Here is an 18549-nt window from a genome sequence, read left to right as displayed (position 1 = left end):
TATATGTAGGGCTTTGCGCCAAAACAACCCTTCCAGGGCATCCCATACTTTAAAGTTAAGGTTCCATGCACATTCGGCTCCAAATGTAATTGCAGGTAATACTTTATTTAGATAGAATGTTAGTACCGGTTGAACAGAAAATGTTCCGTATTCATTGTGAATTTTCAGTCCTTGTAGGGCGTATGTTAACATTCTGTTTCGCAGGTCCTGGTACCATGGCCATTCTCTGATGGAAGTACTGTAAATGATTCCGAGGTACCGTATCGACGTTGTTGTTTCGATTTCCTCGTTTGCCACATACCATTTAAAGTGGTTTGATTTCTGACCTATCGTGTTCTTCATTTTTATGATTTTGGTTTTGGCTGTGTTGATCTCGAGCATATTCTTTTCGAGATAGCTGTTTAATTTAGTCAGCAGCCGTTGTACTCCTATTGCTGTCTGGTCAGCCAAGACAATATCGTCTGCATATAGGATACAATTTAGTTCTTGATTGTTTATTCTCGGAGGAAAGCATCTTACTTTTTTTAGCTCAATAGGTAAGTCGGAGATGAATAATTTGAATAGCAGTGCAGCCAGCGGGCATCCTTGTTTAACACCTTTGGACGTCGGGATTGAGTGTGTCAGATCTCCATTCTGATTTGTTCGAATACGAACCGATGTTTCTTCGTGTAGTGCTCTGATCGGGTTCAATATTTGTGGAGGGCATTCCCATTGTGTGAGGTTTTGCCATAGTAGGTTTCGGTTTATTTTATCGAAGGCTTGCCGCATGTCCACAAATGCTATTAAGAGAGGTTTCTGATCTTTTAGTGAGGCTAGTTTTAGAAGGTTTAATAGTAGTAAGTTTACTTCAGTGCCCACGCCTTTAGTGAAACCTGTTTGCCGACAGTCACCGATCTTTTCTTGTTTAGCCCAAGCTGACAGTTTCTTTTGTAGGAATGAAGCGAATAATTTCCCGATTATATCTAGCAACGCTATCGGGCGATAGTTTGCCGGGTCAGCTCTGGGTCCCTTTTTGTGAATTGGCACTACCACTGCTGTTCGCCACGAGGAAGGTAATTCTTGGGTAGTTTCTATTTTCTCAAATAGTTTTTCGATAAACTGTGCCCACCGCTCTGGTTCTTTTTTAAGCATCATATTTGAGATGTTATCGGGTCCCGGGGCTCTTGAAATCTTTAGTTGCATGATTGCGTTCGTGATGTCAGTGCGAGATTCAGTTACGTTCCATCGGACAGCTGGTGTTTCTAGCTTAATTTCCTTTTTGTTGGCATCGTCGTTAAATAATTCAGAGAAGTGTGATTCCCACCGCTGGGGGCTACTTCATTGATCAGCACTTGGTTGCTTTTGGTGTTACCTGCGTTCAAAATGGCCCAGATTTCCCTCAAGTTATGTTTTTGAAACAGATCTAGCATTGTTTCTGCTCGTTCTTGATCTCTTTGGATGGAGAACGCTTTGACCAAATTTCGATAATGTTGTCGTCGAAGGCGCAACTGCTCATCTTGGTTAGGATGGTTCGATTTCTTGATTTTTCTGATGTCTTGCAGCAATGTTTTTTTTTCCTTTACTAGCTGTTTACTAAATTTGTGTTGTGACGATGGCTGGAAATCCCTTTTGAGGTCGTTTTCACCATGAATTTGCTTAACAGTGGCACGTAGTTTGTGTCCTTTCCAACTGTGATTTGATCGAACATAGCAGTGAGTTGAGAAATCTGCTGTCCGTTGATCCGAAGACGTGTTCCAGTTGCATTGGACCAAATCTCGTTGTCATATTTGGGCAAGTGTGACTGCTCGCTCGTTTTCCAAGTCAGCTTCACTGGATTGTGGTCGCTGTTAAAGGCTTGGGTCACCTTTAGTGAAATTTCCCTCGAGATTTACTGGGAAGGTGTTTAGCAGGTGTACGAATCCTCTTGTGTTCCAAGAAATTAGGGTCTGGTCCTGGGTTTGGCTTTCTGTCTCTAGCTAATTCCGGGTAATTTTGTGGTATTTCCGCTTTGAGTCCTGATATTCTGAATGCATGTTCGATTTTTGTTGGCTTGACTTAGATAGGTGGTGTCTTAATTGTGCTCTTCTTTGTTCCATTCGAGTCTCTTGGACTGGGTTTCTTTTGGGCATTTGGTCAGCCTTCGTGTAGTCTTGTGGTTCGACAGAGAGGTCGAATCCGTACAGTAGGAGGTCGTCTTGGGCATTTAAAAGCGTTCTCCTTACAGCCAGTGAGTTAATATGCAGCAGAACTTGGTCCGAAGTTCTTTCTGTTGCATATTCGACGATCAATATGTCTTCAGAGGTTACTGTGCGTAGTGCAGGAATGCATTTGAATAATTTCATGATGTTTCTTCGATTTAGGTTCACCTCACCGTCATCTGGGTGGATGTTCTGTAATCGTAGTTTTATTTGGGTACAGTTTTTTGGAGGCTCTCGCTTTTGAGACAAATTTGAATGTAGAATGGAAACTTTCTGTTGTTGTTGTCGTGTAAATTTGGGATTTAGTTTATAACTCGGATTGGGTTTCCCTTTGTGTGGCTGTGGAGATTGCTTAGTTTTTTCCAGATCTGGCAGTGGGGTTGATCCTTGAAAAGTGTTTTTTTTTTTCAAGTTTAAATTTATCCACAGTGTCTACCTTAGTTCTTGTGTCTTTTTGACATGTGTTGTTTCCAGTTTCATGCGTGCTTAATACTTCAGTAGTCTGGTCGTCTGAGTATGTTGAGAGATTGCATAGGTCGATTGACAATGCTGAGGAGCAAAGGTTTGCTTGGCTTTCAGAAGCCAATCGTCAGCGTTTTTTTTTTATTTGAGTTTTTGGTTGCAGTTTCGCCAGCAGAGATCTGTTCTGTTACTGCAGATGTTTTTTGGGAGTCGATGACTTTTTCTTGAGGGTTTGTACGTTCAAACAGCGCTGACTTCTTAGGTGTGGTGAGGTTGCGGATAAAAGATTTGGCGGCTTGACGCGTGGGCTTCCTTGAGTTGTTTTTGTGCGCAGTCATTGATGGTTTTTTGTTTGGTAGTGCTGTCTCGTTTGTTAGACCTTTCACATTCCAATATCCTGTTTTCGCAGAGCCTGAAAAGATTCCAAATGAGGCTGAGGTCTTTTTTTCAGAAGTATCCGTTTGGACAGCAATTTCGTTGGTTTTTGTTTTCGATGAGTTGGAGGTGCCATCTTGTATTATTCCGTCACTCTCTTCCGTGTGTGTTTTTGAAAGAGATATTTGAGGGGGAATACTTGTTGAGTTTTGGGATTTTTGATTGTCCACCAAAACGATTATATCTGGGGTGTTCACTGTTTTATCCTGAGAGCAGCCATTGGATTTGTTCTGATCAGTGATATTTGAGGGTTTCAATGCCATCGTGACAGTCGGATATAGGCCGGCTGACGGTCTCTGGGGTGGTTCGTCATTTTTAGTTGGCTCAGCACCAGCTTTGGGTGTTGGGAGTTGATCTTTACAAGCTCTACTAGAGCTATAGAATGTAGCTTGGGAATCTTTTCTAATTTCGTTTTGGTGCATCCATTTTATGGATTCAAGTAATGCTGACATTAGGTCGTCCTTAGAGGCTTGGTCTTTTAGCATCTGCTCTTTTTGAATTGCTTGACACTGTGTTGAATGTTCTGCCTCGTTTGCAATTTTGCAGTGCAGAAATTTTGTGAATTCGTCGATTGCCGTTATTTTCGAGATCAAGTTTGTCATCATGATCGTTTGTTTGTTCACGGTCTCATGTAAAGTCTGATAAAGGTTGATGAATGGGCATAAAACTAAAGTTGTTCCTGCTAGAACATTGTTGTGTATTTGGATCGCTGCTGCTGTTGAAAGGTTGGGTTTGGCTCCTGATTCGCGATTGTTTTGGCTTTCATCTTCATGCGTTTTGTATCTGTTTTGGCCATGTTTAGTTTCGTTTTCCTCTTTTACGTAGTGCGGTTTGGTGGCTACAGTTGATAAGTTTAATGTTGTATCGCACTGTTGTATTGGTTTTGGTTCCAGGTTTTTCAAATCGTGAGATTTGGGTAGTGGGGTGCTGGTAGAGGCTTGGTGTCGAGCTTCCGAAATGTAGCACGATTTTTTCAAGTCGGACAGCCTTTTGTCTTCGTTCTTTTTATTTGCTTCATTTTGAAAGCTTGCTGTCAATTTAGCTTCGACTGCAAGATACTCAGCTTTTAGTTTTTCCATCAGGCGTTTGTCTCGCGCTTCGTGGACAGGCCGTCGCTGCGATTCGGCTTTGTGTAAGATTTCTCTTTTCTTGGCAGAATCAGGGGAAGAGCTTTGCTTTGTCGGTTCTATTCTAGGTTGGACTGCACTGTGCTTCAGTTGAGTCGCTCTTTTTATTGGGTCATTTATGTGAGGAATGTCCATCTCTGCTTTGATTTTTGTGAGCGGTTGTTTTTTGGGGGGTGTCGAGTCTGAGATCGTGGGACTGCTTGTGTCTTCAATGCGCTGTACCTCAGTGATCGCTTGATCATTATCAATAGTAGTATTGGCTCCAGATAGCTTACTAGTTTGACTGGTTGCGTTTAGCAGTTCAAGGTCAGTTACTTCAAATGGAGATGAGAACAGGGGCGAGTTTATTTCGACTGCATCGATATTGAGTGGGGAAAATTCTGACTTACCGAAGTCTGATGCTGAGTTCCCAATCTGTGAGGGTAACGTGAGTAGTTTGCATACTTGTTTCGAGTTTATTCGACCTGGGAGTTTCACTTTATCTTCGCATATACCGGCTGCTTTCGCAGCGAGGGTGTAGAGGGAGGGGATCTGTGTGATCGAATGTGTGTTAGTCCTAATCACAGAAGGCTCTTCCGTTTCGTGCTGGGTAATGAGCGTTTCGTTCTCTAGATGATCAATGTTTCCACTCTTGCGTTGTCGATTTGCTTGTGCGCTTCTTCCTGCTGGTTTGGCAAGTGTCCAAGGGTTCAAGAGGCACCTTTGTTGTAAGGTCTTGCCTCTTGTTTGTGGGCCGGCATCGAATTGTTCCATAGCCTGGGGCAAACAAGCGTGGGTACCTTCATTGTGATGATTCTGTCAACTGACAGCACACAGCATACAGCTCGCAGTTTGCTCTTGTGCTCTTTCCTGCTGCGGGCTTAGGATGAGTACAGGACAATGGTCAACTTTGTGTTAAGGTCGGGATCAAAGAGGGATCACCTCCGCAGTCTCCCGTCCAGTAGTCACGCCGTCAGCGCCAAACAACCGCACAACAGCCGTTGGCCTTTACCCCTGTCGGGCTTAACGCCGCAAGGGTGGTAGCCTCTGTCCTTTCAAGGGTGCCAAAATCACATGATGAGATCACGTGCCGCTGTGACCATGCCTCCTCCAGGAAGCGCGTTGTTGTTCGATTCACGGCAAGACCCTCAGGCAGCTCGCAATGCCGGCCGGGAAGGAGCAGCTTCAGTAGGATGTAGCTTGAAAAAGTGCTCTTCCAGACAGGTAAGGACACACTAGGCGGGCGGCAGCCTCTGTCCTTTCAAGGGTGCCAAAATCACGTGATGAGATTACGTGCCGCTGTGACCACGCCTCCTCCAGGAAGCGCGTTGTTGTTCGATTCACGGCAAGAGCCTCAGGCAGCTCGCAATGCCGGCGGAGAAGGAGCAGCTTCAGTAGGATGTAGCTTGAAAAAGTGCTCTTCCAGACAGGTAAGGACACACTAGGCGGGCGGCAGCCTCTGTCCTTTCAAGGGTGCCAAAATCACGTGATGAGATCACGTGCCGCTGTGACCACGCCTCCTCCAGGAAGCGCATTGTTGTTCGATTCACGGCAAGAGCCTCAGGCAGCTCGCAATGCCGGCGGAGAAGGAGCAGCTTCAGTAGGATGTAGCTTGAAAAAGTGCTCTTCCAGACAGGTAAGGACATTAAGTATATTGCCTGCCTCCATAGGTAAACCCAGCTTAATCTGTATCAATGAGAGAAGGGAGTAGATGTTGTGGTCTAGAATCTAAGGTACCCATAAATCGCTTTACGTCTGTTTCATAAAGCTATGGATCTGTATGATGAGCAGTGCTGTGGGTCTTTGTAATGTGCTTCAGAGGGATTGTCATTGTTACCTCGCTGGTACCAGCTGTGATTATCCCTGTGCATACACGTTTGTTGAATCTCTCAAACAATGTGTGCACCCAGGATGCCAAAAAATGCTTTTTTAAAATCCACAAAACCCACTCTGGGTCTGGAGATATTTGCAATGTTAGATTTTGTATTTCCCCTAAGACTTCTTCAATTTGAATCGGGCTGTCCTTCCGAGAGGTTTTTGGCAGCATCAAGCTTTCCAAGTGGGATTCCGGTCCCGCCTCCAAACTCTCCTATGCAGAATAAAGGGCTCACTAAAATTGCCAAAAGCATTCCCCACATTCAACATGTATCAGAGAATTAGACAGATTTGTATTGCTTCACTTTTAATTTGTATATCTGTAATTTATTTGTTTTTTTCCCAGATCTTTGTAGTATTTCTCGTAAATTTTGAACAGTTAGAACTCAGTTTGCCTACTTAGGAGGATGTTTAATATACCAATGAAGGCTGACAGATTCTTCCAGATTTGCCTGGAAGATCTCGTCTTATGCTGGACTCAAGGTTCATGAGTTCACACTCCAGTCACTCCTGTTCTAATCAGCACATTCTCGGAAGGCTTGATGCCAAAGCTACAATCTTCCCTTAATCCATAATTTTAAGAGATTCTTATTACATCCTGCTCAATCTCAACTCTGCATACCAGATCCCAGAAAATGGGAGGTCCAGCCTCCATAATCATATCTATTCTTACTTCAAAGTCAAGTTGTCCTGGCCTCCTGGGACAGATACAGAAAAACACAAGAAGACACATAGGCACCCTCACAATGATGGCATGGAGAAAGCAAGTCCATCAGTACTTTGGAAAAGACACTGAGAACTACGATTCCCATGGTCCCTTGTGCACCGAACTCCAGGTGTGTTAATCTGCAGAAATAGCCAAAAACCCGAAAAAGTCACGAAAACCTGCAAGTCACGAAAGTCCTGAGAGATCTCCATCGAGTGAAGTAAGCCTATCAAAGGCCACGCCCACATCATCCCATGCTTGTCATTTGATCTGTCACATACCTGCAAGGATTCAGTTCCTTGTTCATTTAATCAACGACCTAGAAGTAAGTAACAAGAAGAGAACATTTGGACACTTCTGACCAGTTTCCAGGCCCGCTCATCGTGGACCTTGATTCATCTGGACCCATGCAGACCCTGAAACACTGACAACTTTTGTTCCCCCACCTACGGAAAAAAGGAGAAGGTCAGTAAAACTAGAGCTGCCAAGCACTATAGGGAATGGATACAAGAGAACAAAGCAAGGAAAGATAAGAACATTTAGCTATTTCAACTATAAAGGCACAGCATGTGCAGAGAAGTTACTACACTGTACTGATAAAAGAGCGAAACACAGAAAGGGGGATACTTGACACGAGACAAGCTACGCAACCATCCCAGTTTGTGCAGGTTAAAACGAGGAAGGGGATACCAGCATTTGGGTGCTAGGACTCAGGGCTTCAATTCATTGATTCAGGGGCATTCATTGGGAGCAGGTTCTTTCAGTTGTCATTACAGAAAAAGACTCAGAGATCAAACCAACCAAACCACACCTAAGAGATGTCTTCGGTTCCAGCCTTCCTTCATCCAAACCCAGCCCTCATCCTTTGTCTGCCACCCTCCATACTGTACCAGATCTCAGCTGGAGGGAATCCCCAATGGAGGACAGAATCGAACTGCAGGGGATGACAAGAGTCTGCGACATCACCAGAAGCCACCAGACCGGGTAGGTCATAACACAAGGCTGCCACCAATTTCTACTGGGGCATGATCTGAAATGTCTATTGGTCCCATTTAAACGTTCTCAATGAGGTGGGGTGCTCGACCTGTGAAAGTCACATGCCAATATGACAATAGGTTCTGTGAACATTATGTTAGTATGAGGAATCTTGTCCTTCCAGGTGACATGGTGTCAAATGTCAAACATCCTCCAGTTCGGCAAGTCATTGTCTGAGATTGTCACGGACTACACTTTGCTTGTGAGGGGATGTGTAGACTTATTCATAGCCGGATGAAACACCATATTATAATCCCCACCTATCAAGCCTGTACCACAAACCCTGTAATGGTTGCTAGGTCATCGGAAACAAAGGTGACCTGTCCAAAATTAGCAGCATACAACAAGGTTAAAGTGATTTTCAAGCTTCTTATCCAGCCCCTGATTGGAACATATCTGCCTCTGAGATCAGCTTCATGGTCTGTAAGCCCAAAATTGGAATTTGCTACTGAGAAGGTTTAACATTCGTGCTTTCTTGCTGAAATTGGAGGAAGGATATTGTGATCCATTCCCGAAAGGTGGGTCCGTTGTAGATATTTTATTTCTGCACCTGAATCCCTCAAATGTTGCAACACTTTTGCCATTTTATAAGGGGCGTTTATTACTTTTACATTATGTTTTAATAGCTCAACCATTGATTGCATAATGGATGAAATAGTTTATGTGACAACCTGTGATCCAAAAAGTCAATACTTGAACCAAACCAAAATGCTGTCAATGTGTGCTCCCAAACACAACCCCTACTCCAAGTCACTGGTGCAATCTTTGTAATATAGTGGAGTGAGGTCAACAAAGAGGTAGAGGACAGATTATTTAAAATATATTTTTTTTATTAAGTATATTTGGCTGAAAAATGTAACGTTTACACTACACATCACAAAATACATTTCACCAATTCAAATATAAAATACAACACTGTACATACAATAAATAAAATGGATATAACAAATCCTTATAAAATTTACAAAGATAAGAAAAGGAATAAAATTAAACCGGTTTCTTTCTCATGGTACGATAAACAGTTTCCCACACATGATATACTGCAGCGGTTATACCAACGATTCCCCGGAATAAATACAAGCCCAAAATTGATCTGTGGACACCCAATCAATGGTAGTGATCTAGTTTACTTAACCCTTTAGGTTGTAATTTTCCAGGACCGCACATTTAGTATACGTCTGGCAGTTTCACACTCAACGGTACACTGCCTACATGTCCGTACATCACGGGGAATGCCTTGCCATGGACTCACATACTCCAGAGTAGGTAAAACTTTAATCTGAGGTACATGATAAAACGCCTAAGGGCTTCTGCGCAATGTTTCGTCAGATAGCTTCTAGGCTTTCCTAGTTGAAAGAATTGATTACAATCAGGGCAGTTTCTAGTCCATTTGGTGCCCAGGGTGAAACACTAAAATGTGCCCCCATCGCACAATGGTCGTTTGTACCACTCCTATACTACACTTCAAGGTTAAGTAACTCCTACCAAACGTCAATAAATCACTGCTATACAAATATAACAGATAGCTGCTCCCCATTACACCCAGTTAACAGCCTCCATGACCCTCCCTCATGACCATACATGGTTTGCTGCCACTCTCTGCTAGCCTCCACGTGCACACCAGCTTTTTGAGCACCAAGCCATCTCTTCAATTCCAACCCATAGGTTTGTCTGTGCTCCATAGCACCAGTCCACTAGCCTCCCTGCATCAAGCTACCATAGCTTAACACTGCCTGAACTAGGCCAGCTGAGCTTTCAATGTCAGCTGCATTATCAGCCTCTGGCCCTCAATCTCTATAGACCTGGCCAGCTGCCCTATTACCCACCTGCATGCTTCCCACCATCCCAGTGCCAATCACTGCCCACATTAACAGCTTTCTAATCTACTCTTCTTGCAAGTCAATGATCAACTCAATCTTGAAATTGGGGGATCTTTTTTTTCTAATCATTATCCGGTAGAATTTTGAGAAATGTATCAACTGGAGGTGGCTGGGTGTAAAGTCAGAATTGGCAGATAACATGGAGATCAAAGGGACCAATGTAATTATAGCCACTTTTGATACTTGTGGAGAAAAACAAATCTGATTTTCTGGAATTCTATCCATTTTAGACAAATGAGGTTTGGCCTAACTACATCGATTTCAAATCAGACTTGGGGCGGTTGCTGGCCAATCAGAGACTCCTACAAAATAAGGTGAATATGTGTTATTGTTGGATGTAGGTGATTTGACCGAATCCATATTTTCTCATCACGTGTAATGAGGGAAACACCCGCGCGCGTCACGTCACGCTTTGGTCCAATGAAATCGCATATGCGTGCTGACGTGCATACGTGCTAAGGGCCTTTCCTCGATTTACACGCAGACGTGCAGGATTTTCACGTGCCAATTCACTCCGTATCAAGCTGGCCACGCGTAAGCACACAGAAGACCAAGTCCTGCCCAGAAGGCCGAACTACTGCCCCCCAGAGCCCCGAGCACGCTCCCACCTGCCATCTGCTGCTGCCTGACTGCCTGCTACCCACGTGCCCTGCCATTTGCTGCCTGCACATCAGCCAGGGGTGCTGTTGCTGTGACCACCCCTGCTGGAACCGAAGACTCCCGACTGGGATGCCATCGCTCCACAGCCCAGCCCCAGGACCCAGTTGCCCACCCACTCCTGCTTCTGGGGTTGTCATGTCGGGGCAAACACCATCTGAGACCACTGACAACCCCCGGCCAGAGAGGCAGAGGGGCACCAGCTTCAGTGCCACTGAAGTTGGTGTCCTGGTGGAGCAAGTCCTGGGGCAGTATGATGCCCTCTTCGGAAGTTCCCGCGCCGACAAGGAAGGACGGACTCGGATCTGGACTGACATCCTGACTGCAACACGGAGGGGGTGGCAGTCCGCGACTTCCAACATGTCAAGAAGCGCTGGGAGGACTTCAGGTCCAGGACCCTGAACAAGGCCCGGCGCCTCTTGAAGGCAGCGGATGCCAAGGGGACGCCGGGGCCACTTGTCGGAAGAACAGATGAGGGTCCAGGAACGCATATCCCCAGCGCTCCACGTCCAGGTCCTTGAGAGGCAGACCCGTCTGGAGTCGAGCGGTAAGTGTACATGCATCCTGATTGTGAGCTGTACGTGTGGTGATTTTTCAGTAGTGTGCAGGTTGCACATCTGTTCGTATGGGGTCGAGTATGGGTGGGGGTGTTCAGGGCCGTGGGGCTAACACATGCGAGGGCTGGAATGTGTGAGACATGGATGGTGCTTGTGTGTGTAGGCTTGCATGCCAAATGCAGTTGTGTGGACACACATGTTTGGATGAATGTGTATGTAAGTAGACATGTCCGTGATGTCACGCATGTATGTTGTTTTCAGCTGCATGTATCAGCACTGTGTACATGTGCATCTGTGTGTATTTGACAAGGGTGCAACAGTGATGCAACATGGATGCATGTGACAGCGGGATGTGGAAGCCTGATTGGCAGATGTGACATGGATGCCCATCTGAACACTGCGACACTTGGCAGAGGTGTACACATGCATGCAAGTGTGGTGGTGTGTGTACATGTGTGGTGCACTTCCTGTGTTGCATGTGATGTCTGGCTCACCTTTGCCTGCTCATGCTATTGTATGTGTATGGATGGTGCTGGCAGTTGCGATATGGCTGTGGTATGGCTCATGTGTGCGAGTTGAAATGACATGTGTGTTGGGTATTGTGATGGCATGTCTGAGGTTTGCCAATGCCACTCATGTACAACTGTCATGTGTGTATGTGTCCATTGTACAGTGCCCTGATGCCTGTGTTTTATTTCTCCCTGTCTGCAGCGTCAACTGATGAAGAGGGCGGAGAAGGTGCTGTGGAGTACAGTGGCGGGGATCCCACCGCCAGCCGGAGACGCAAGGCCCGGCTCCCCTCCCATGTTGTCATCTCGTCGGGGAGTGAGGAGTCCGGTGCCGCGTCCCAGGCCGCAGCTGCCGGGGGGAGGTCCAAGAGGCGGAGGTTGGAGTCGGACGCCTCAGCAGCAGAAGGGGCAGCTGGGACCCCACAGGGCCCAATGGGGGAAGATGGCACAGAGTCATCCAGGTTGGTGGGGGGTTTGGTGGAGGAGGAGGCCGTGCAAGCAACAGAGACGGGGTCTGGAGGTGGGGATCCCACTGGTGCTAGTGGTGCAGTGCAGGACCAGGGACAGGAGGCAGCACAGGCCGCCGCGGAGGTGCCTGTGTGCAATCCTGTCCCTGATCCTGTCCCTGCATCATCTTGCACTAGCAGGGATGCCTACGTCCAGACCCGTTTTCAGGCAGGGGATGAGCAAACGACAACTGGCCTTCCTCTGCCTGCGGACGTGGCTATCCGGGTCCGGGTTGAGCCTGTCCTGACTGGTGTGGCGTTGCGTCAACGGGCCATGCGAGGTGACCTGCAGTCTTTTCATGAGGAGACTGCACGTCATCTCGAATGGCTCGTTGACCGCATCAGCCTGCTCGGACCGGTCACCCAGGCCGGATTCCTCCGTTTGATGGGGCTTGCTCCGACCCCATCCTCAACGGAACCCCCTACGTGCCAGTCGTCCTCTGTGCCATCTTCCCACCCATCAGTCACCTGGGTGCCCTGTGGAGCTGCCTCTGACGGTGCGGCCAGGCTGGTGGAGGAGGCATCTCTGCCACAGTCGGGAGTCGGACGTCCAGCAGGGGTGGCCACATCAACGACTGCACCCCAGCCGGCGGAGGATGTGCAGGCAGCAGGAGGCAGTGCACGGGCAGAGGCACAGCAGCAGCAGCAACGTTGTGGGAGCCATGAAGGCTCGGGGCCTTCAACATCGGAGGGGCAGGCATCGGCCGGAGGGCAGGGGGACCCAGGACAGGGAGTGTCTTCCGTGTGGCAGCGGTTGGGCCACGCCATAGATGCGGAGCGGCAGCGGGCGGAAGAGGCACGGCTCACAATGGTCAGGGCAGAGAACTCCATGCGGAGGGCCCTGAGGAGGGCCGAGTGCCTCGAGGCAATCCGCAGGGGGTTGGAGGTGGACACGTCGACGGCCCTGCGGACCCTCGGGCCATGGAGGAGGACCGCCTTTGGAACATTGAGCAGGAGTTCGATGATGCCCTGGCCCGGGTCATCCAAAAGTGAGCCGTCAAACTAGCCTGCTGCCCTTGTACATAGTTATGTAGGTAGTGTTAGGTTTCCTTTTTTTGGGGATTTATTTTGGACCTTTTGGACATTGGCCACATTTTTGTATATAGTTTATTTTATTAGTTAGTGTAGTTAGATAGGTTTCATGTCTTTTGTTGGGATAATGGACCCTGGCTTGTTCGTATGTACATAGTTCACTGTTGGATTGTATTTTTCTTTCACATTTTAACCATGGAGCAATGGCTTTCAATTTTATTTCCCATTGGATTTTGTTTTGTGGACAGTGACTTTGGACACCATTACTTTGGATTATGATTTTTGGTTTTGCTTTTTTTCACGGACATGCTTCTTTTCATTTTTGTACATTCCCATTTCTGTTTCTTTATTTTTGATTCTATTTATGTTTCCTTTAATACATATTTTTTTATCGAACTTCAATGTGTAGTATCTCATTGGTTTCATGCATATCATGATATGGGTTTTGAGATTCACTGACACCCATTGGGTGTATGTGAGGGTAATGTGTTTGTTTCGGAACTTGCAATTGGTGTTCTGTCATGTAATTGCCAATTATGAGTGGGTGGATGCAATACTCGGGTGGGTGTTTTGCATTTGGAGGCTGACCATAGGGACCAGGGATCTAGATTGTGATGACATGTTGGCTGGGGAACATGAGTTGGACATGGGTGGGGGCCTGCTGGCAGGTGCCCCACAGTGCTGGGGGGTGGGGGTGGTGGGAGACATGGGTGGGGGCCTGGTGGAGGCTGCCCCTGCACTGCTGGGGGGTGGGGTGATAGGGGACATGAGTGTGGGCCTGGTGGAGGCTGCCCCTGGTGGGTGGGGGTGGTGGGAGACATGGGTGGGGGCCTGGTGGAGGCTGCCCCTGGTGGGTGGGGGGTGGGGGGTGGGAGACATGGGTGGGGGCCTGGTGGAGGCTGCCCCTGCACTGCTGGGGGGTGGGGGTGATAGGGGACATGAGTGTGGGCCTGGTGGAGGCTGCCCCTGGTGGGTGGGATTTAGGGGTGGTGGGAGACATGGGTGGGGGCCTGGTGGAGGCTGTCCCTGGTGGGTGGGAGGTGGGGGTGGTGGGAGACATGGGTGGGGGCCTGGTGGAGGCTGCCCCTGCACTGCTGGGGGGTGGGGGTGATAGGGGACATGAGGGTGGGCCTGGTGGAGGCTGCCCCTGGTGGGTGGGGGGTGGGGGTGGTGGGAGACATGTGTGGGGGCCTGGTGGAGGCTGCCCCTGCACTGCTGGGGGGTGGGGGTGGTGGGAGACATGGGTGGGGGCCTGGTGGAGGCTGCCCCTGCACTGCTGGTGGGTGGGGGTGGTGGGAGACATGGGTGGGGGCCTGGTGGAGGCTGCCCCTGCACTGCTGGGGGGTGGGGGTGATAGGGGACATGAGTGAGGGCCTGGTGGAGGCTGCCCCTGGTGGCTGAGGGGTGGGGGTGATGGGAGACATGAGTGGGGGCCTGGTGGAGGCTGCCCCTGCACTGCTGGGGGGTGGGGGTGATAGGGGACATGAGTGTGGGCCTGGTGGAGGCTGCCCCTGGTGGCTGAGGGGTGGGGGTGATGGGAGACATGAGTGGGGGCCTGGTGGAGGCTGCCCCTGCACTGCAGGGGGGTGGGGGTGGTGGTAGACATGAGTGGGGACCTGGTGGAGGCTGCCCCTGGTGGCTGGGGGTGCAGGGGGACATGCGTTGGTGGGCAGTAGTGCTAGTTGACATATGGGTTGGCTGGGGGGCATGGCCATGGTGGATGGGGTGCCTGCAGGACATGTGCAGGGTAGGCCCCTGTGGTGTGAGCCACCTGCAGGGGCCGTGGAGGGTGTAGAGGGAACACCTGGGAGGACCCACACGTGCAATTCACATGTGGTGCTCCCCGCGCACCCCTGTAATACACGTACCCTGCGGAAATCGCGTGTGGAACTTCCCGCGCACCCCTGGAATACACGTACCCTGCTGATGTCGCGTGTGAAACTTCCCCCGCACCCTGAAATACACATACCCTGCTGTAATCGCATGTGGAACTTCCCGCGCACCCCTGAAATATGCGTACCCTGCTCGCACGGGGCCAATTGCGTGAGGTACTTCCCGCGCACCCCTGAAATACACGTACCCTGCTGATGTTGCGTGTGGAACTTCCCGCGCACCCCTGAAATACACGTACCCTGCGGAAATCGCGTGTGGAACTTCCGCGCACCCCTGAAATACGCGTACCCTGCTTGCACGGAGCCAATCGCGTGTGGAACTTCCCGCGCACCCCTGAAATACATGTACCCTGCTTAAATCGCGTGTGGAACTTCGCGCGCACCCCTTAAATACACGTACCCTGCGGAAATCGCGTGTGGAACTTCCCGCGCACCCCTGAAATACGCGTACCCTGCTCGCACGGGGCCAATCGCGTGAGGTACTTCCCGCGCACCCCTGAAATAAACGTAACCTGCTGATGTCGCGTGTGGAACTTCCCCCACACCCTGAAATACACGTACCCTGATGAAATTGTGTGTGGAACTTCCCGCGCACCCCTGAAATACACATACCCTGCGGAAATCGCGTGTGGAACTTCCCGCGCACCCCTGGAATACACGTACCCTGCTGATGTCGCGTGTGAAACTTCCCCCGCACCCCAAAATACATGTACGCTGCTGTAATCGCTTGTGGAACTTCCCGTGCACCCCGAAATACACGTACCCTGCTGTAATCGCGTGTGGAACTTCCCACGCACCCCTGAAATACACGTACCCTGCGGAAATCACGTGTGGAACTTCCGGCGCACCCCTGGAATACACGTACCCTGCTGATGTCGCGTGTGGAACTTCCCGCGCACCCATGAAATATGCGTACCCTGCTCGCACAGGGCCAATCGCGTGAGGTACTTCCCGCACACCCCAGTGATACACGTATCCCGCTTGCCGTGCTGGTACAGGGTTAGCGCAGCCCTTTGCGCTGGATTGGGGATTTTGATGGCTTTTCCCTGCGCGAGAGGAGTTCTTGGGGGCGTAACTGGCGCTGCTGCAGGGTCGCTGCGCCACTGTGCGCCACGGCTGGTTTTGGTGGCCGGAATCCATGAATATGCTGTGCGCGGAAATGGATTTTAGCGCATGCGGCTGGCACAGGGATTCGCACGCGCACACTGTGCGCCAGCCGCGTGCGCCACTTGTGCGCTGAATTCTATGAATTACCCCCTGAATGTCTGTTGATGCGCAGTGCAAACTTGGTATGGAGTTTTGGTGGTTCTGAACATTGACTAGTATTACATTTCTGGGCACCAAATTGACCAAAAACGACCCTGCCAGTGCAATCTTGGTATGGCGTTTTGGTGGTTCTGAACATTGACTAGTATTACATTTCTGGGCACCAAATTGACCAAAAACGACCCTGCCAATGTGTGCCCATTTCTCCATGAGGAATGCGTCTGGTCCATTCTGTGAAAAAGCTGCTCGAAGCTGAAAATAACATAAGCAAGATCACGCTCCCCCCCAAAGAAATCTAGGAAGTGGGGGTCGTAGTGAGGGCGTCTAAACCAGGCATTGCACTGCCCTCGTGCCTGCACCTGTAAAACACCTAAGAACGAGTGAGTTATTGAGCATAAAATAGATGGGTCAGGTCAATCGAACCAGAGCTGGATCCTCTGGACGCTGCACTAAAGTCCAGGTGCGGAGAGACCTAATTCTTCATGCAGACGAAATGTGTTTTTAGGTACTTTTGAATCCTGGTGTAGTAATCTGAAAGGAGACCAATAAGAATCATTATTTGTAACCAGTGATCGATATCGCACTAGGCAACACTGCGGGTGGACAGTCATCGCAGTAAAATGTAGTTGTTCTGCAAGTGAGCAATGTGAAAAGGCAGGAGAAGAACATGGTGCAGAGGCAGCCGTAGCAATAACTGTAGGTGCAGCCGAGCACTGGATGATGTCCCTTGGACAATGCCACCCTAATGCCGAAGTGATAGCACGAGCTTGAGAACGTGCAATGTGCCCGCATAGAAAGTTTGTAGAACAAGTGCCTGCGCCTAGGACAGGAAGGGAAAGCCTTGCAATGCAACTCGGCCTGGACATACGCTGCACAACTGCAGATACACTGCTCTGACTTTGCTGCAGTTTCTGAGCAAAGATAAGGCGTCTAAGCTTTCATTGTTACCTTTTGAAAGCACCACGCATGTAAAAGAGCCATCAAGCCAAATACAGCGCCACTCCGGTCGGGGCAAAGAGCATTTGGAATTGTTAACGATAACACTAACTGCAGCCGTCTTTCTTTATTTCCTCTGTGGTGAGATCCTGCAGGATGGCAGGATGACAAAGGTGTCCACCAGCAAGAGGTGCCTTTTTATGCCCCCAAGCGGCGTGATACTTAAAATAAAATGGTGGCCTGGGGTCAGACAGCCTTTCTGAATCATGTAACTTTATGGTGGTCAGAAGAGGCAGAGGCAGCACCTGCTGCCACTACTCACCACAATGCGATCGCATCCTCGAGAGAAATGTCTCCTCCCAGGGCAATTGCGCCCCCAAGGGCAATTGCGTCCTGGGAAGCCTCCCGCTTCGCCTGGGCCAAGAAACGGGCCTGGTTACAATATACTTCATATCGTTTTATCCTAATCAGGGCCTCAATATTCATAATCAGATCCCATTCTATAGTCTTTTTCTTCAGCTGGGTTAAAAAAAAAACAGGCCGGACTTATCAGGGAGGTCCAAATCAATGGCCAAGAGAAATTCATTCACCATTTTCACTAACCCTAGCATCCACCTATTTTTCTGTTTAGCATCAGAGTCCTTCCTTACATAATTCAATAACGTGGCCTCCCCATCAGTGTCTAAGGTGATTTTAAAGTACAGCTCACAACATTGCACCTTTCACAGAGTAGTCAGGTATGTAATTCCCATCTTGTACCGTATTGCTTTGATCGGTACTGCCGAGGGAATTCTCAACACCTTCCTGCAGATATTACCTTCAAACTTGTCAAACCATTGTATATATTTTAATTGAATACCTCAATACCGTAGAGTATTCCCGGGAATATACTCATCTTATATATGTGAAGGTAGCCTTCAATGGAATGTCCACCCTTCCTCATGAGGAGAAAGCCTCGAATAAGGTTCCATTTTGTTAACATTTTCCTCCTGATTATCTGCTCATAAAAGCCCATTATTGGATGATTCCTTATGGGAATCCCCAAATATATATATACGTGTTGACGAGCTCCAGAGATACTATTTTCCTGTTAAAGACAGGCTTTTCGCGCGACTTCCTACCAGCGATCATAACCTTAGTTTTAAGCGAATTGATTCTCAATCGGTTCTTTTTTGCATATTCCATTATAACATCCAATGATCGTTGAAGATCTATAGGAGGGAACCCATTATGACTGTATCGTCTGCATAGTAGAGAAATCCCAACTTAAGGGGAAAATTGCAACAACCCACAAATGTAGAGTCCATGTCAGCGACATAAAGATTGTAGAGGACAGGGGCTTATAGGCAGCCTGTTTTAGCCCTTGCTTGGTATAAATAGGTTCAGGAAAGACTCCACTCATGTCCAGTCTAACCTGTACTAAGATGCCAGAGTAAATTTGTTTTATAAAATGCAATATAGTTGGATTTAATCCCCACTTTCCTTATTTGTTCCACAGTTTTTCTCTAGCTACACAGT

Source organism: Ambystoma mexicanum, chromosome 7q, assembly GCF_040938575.1.
Source record: "Ambystoma mexicanum isolate Mex_15411 chromosome 7q, UKY_AmexF1_1, whole genome shotgun sequence".
NCBI classification, from domain to species: Eukaryota; Metazoa; Chordata; class Amphibia; order Caudata; family Ambystomatidae; genus Ambystoma; species Ambystoma mexicanum.
Note: the sequence above shows the minus strand (reverse complement) of the source record.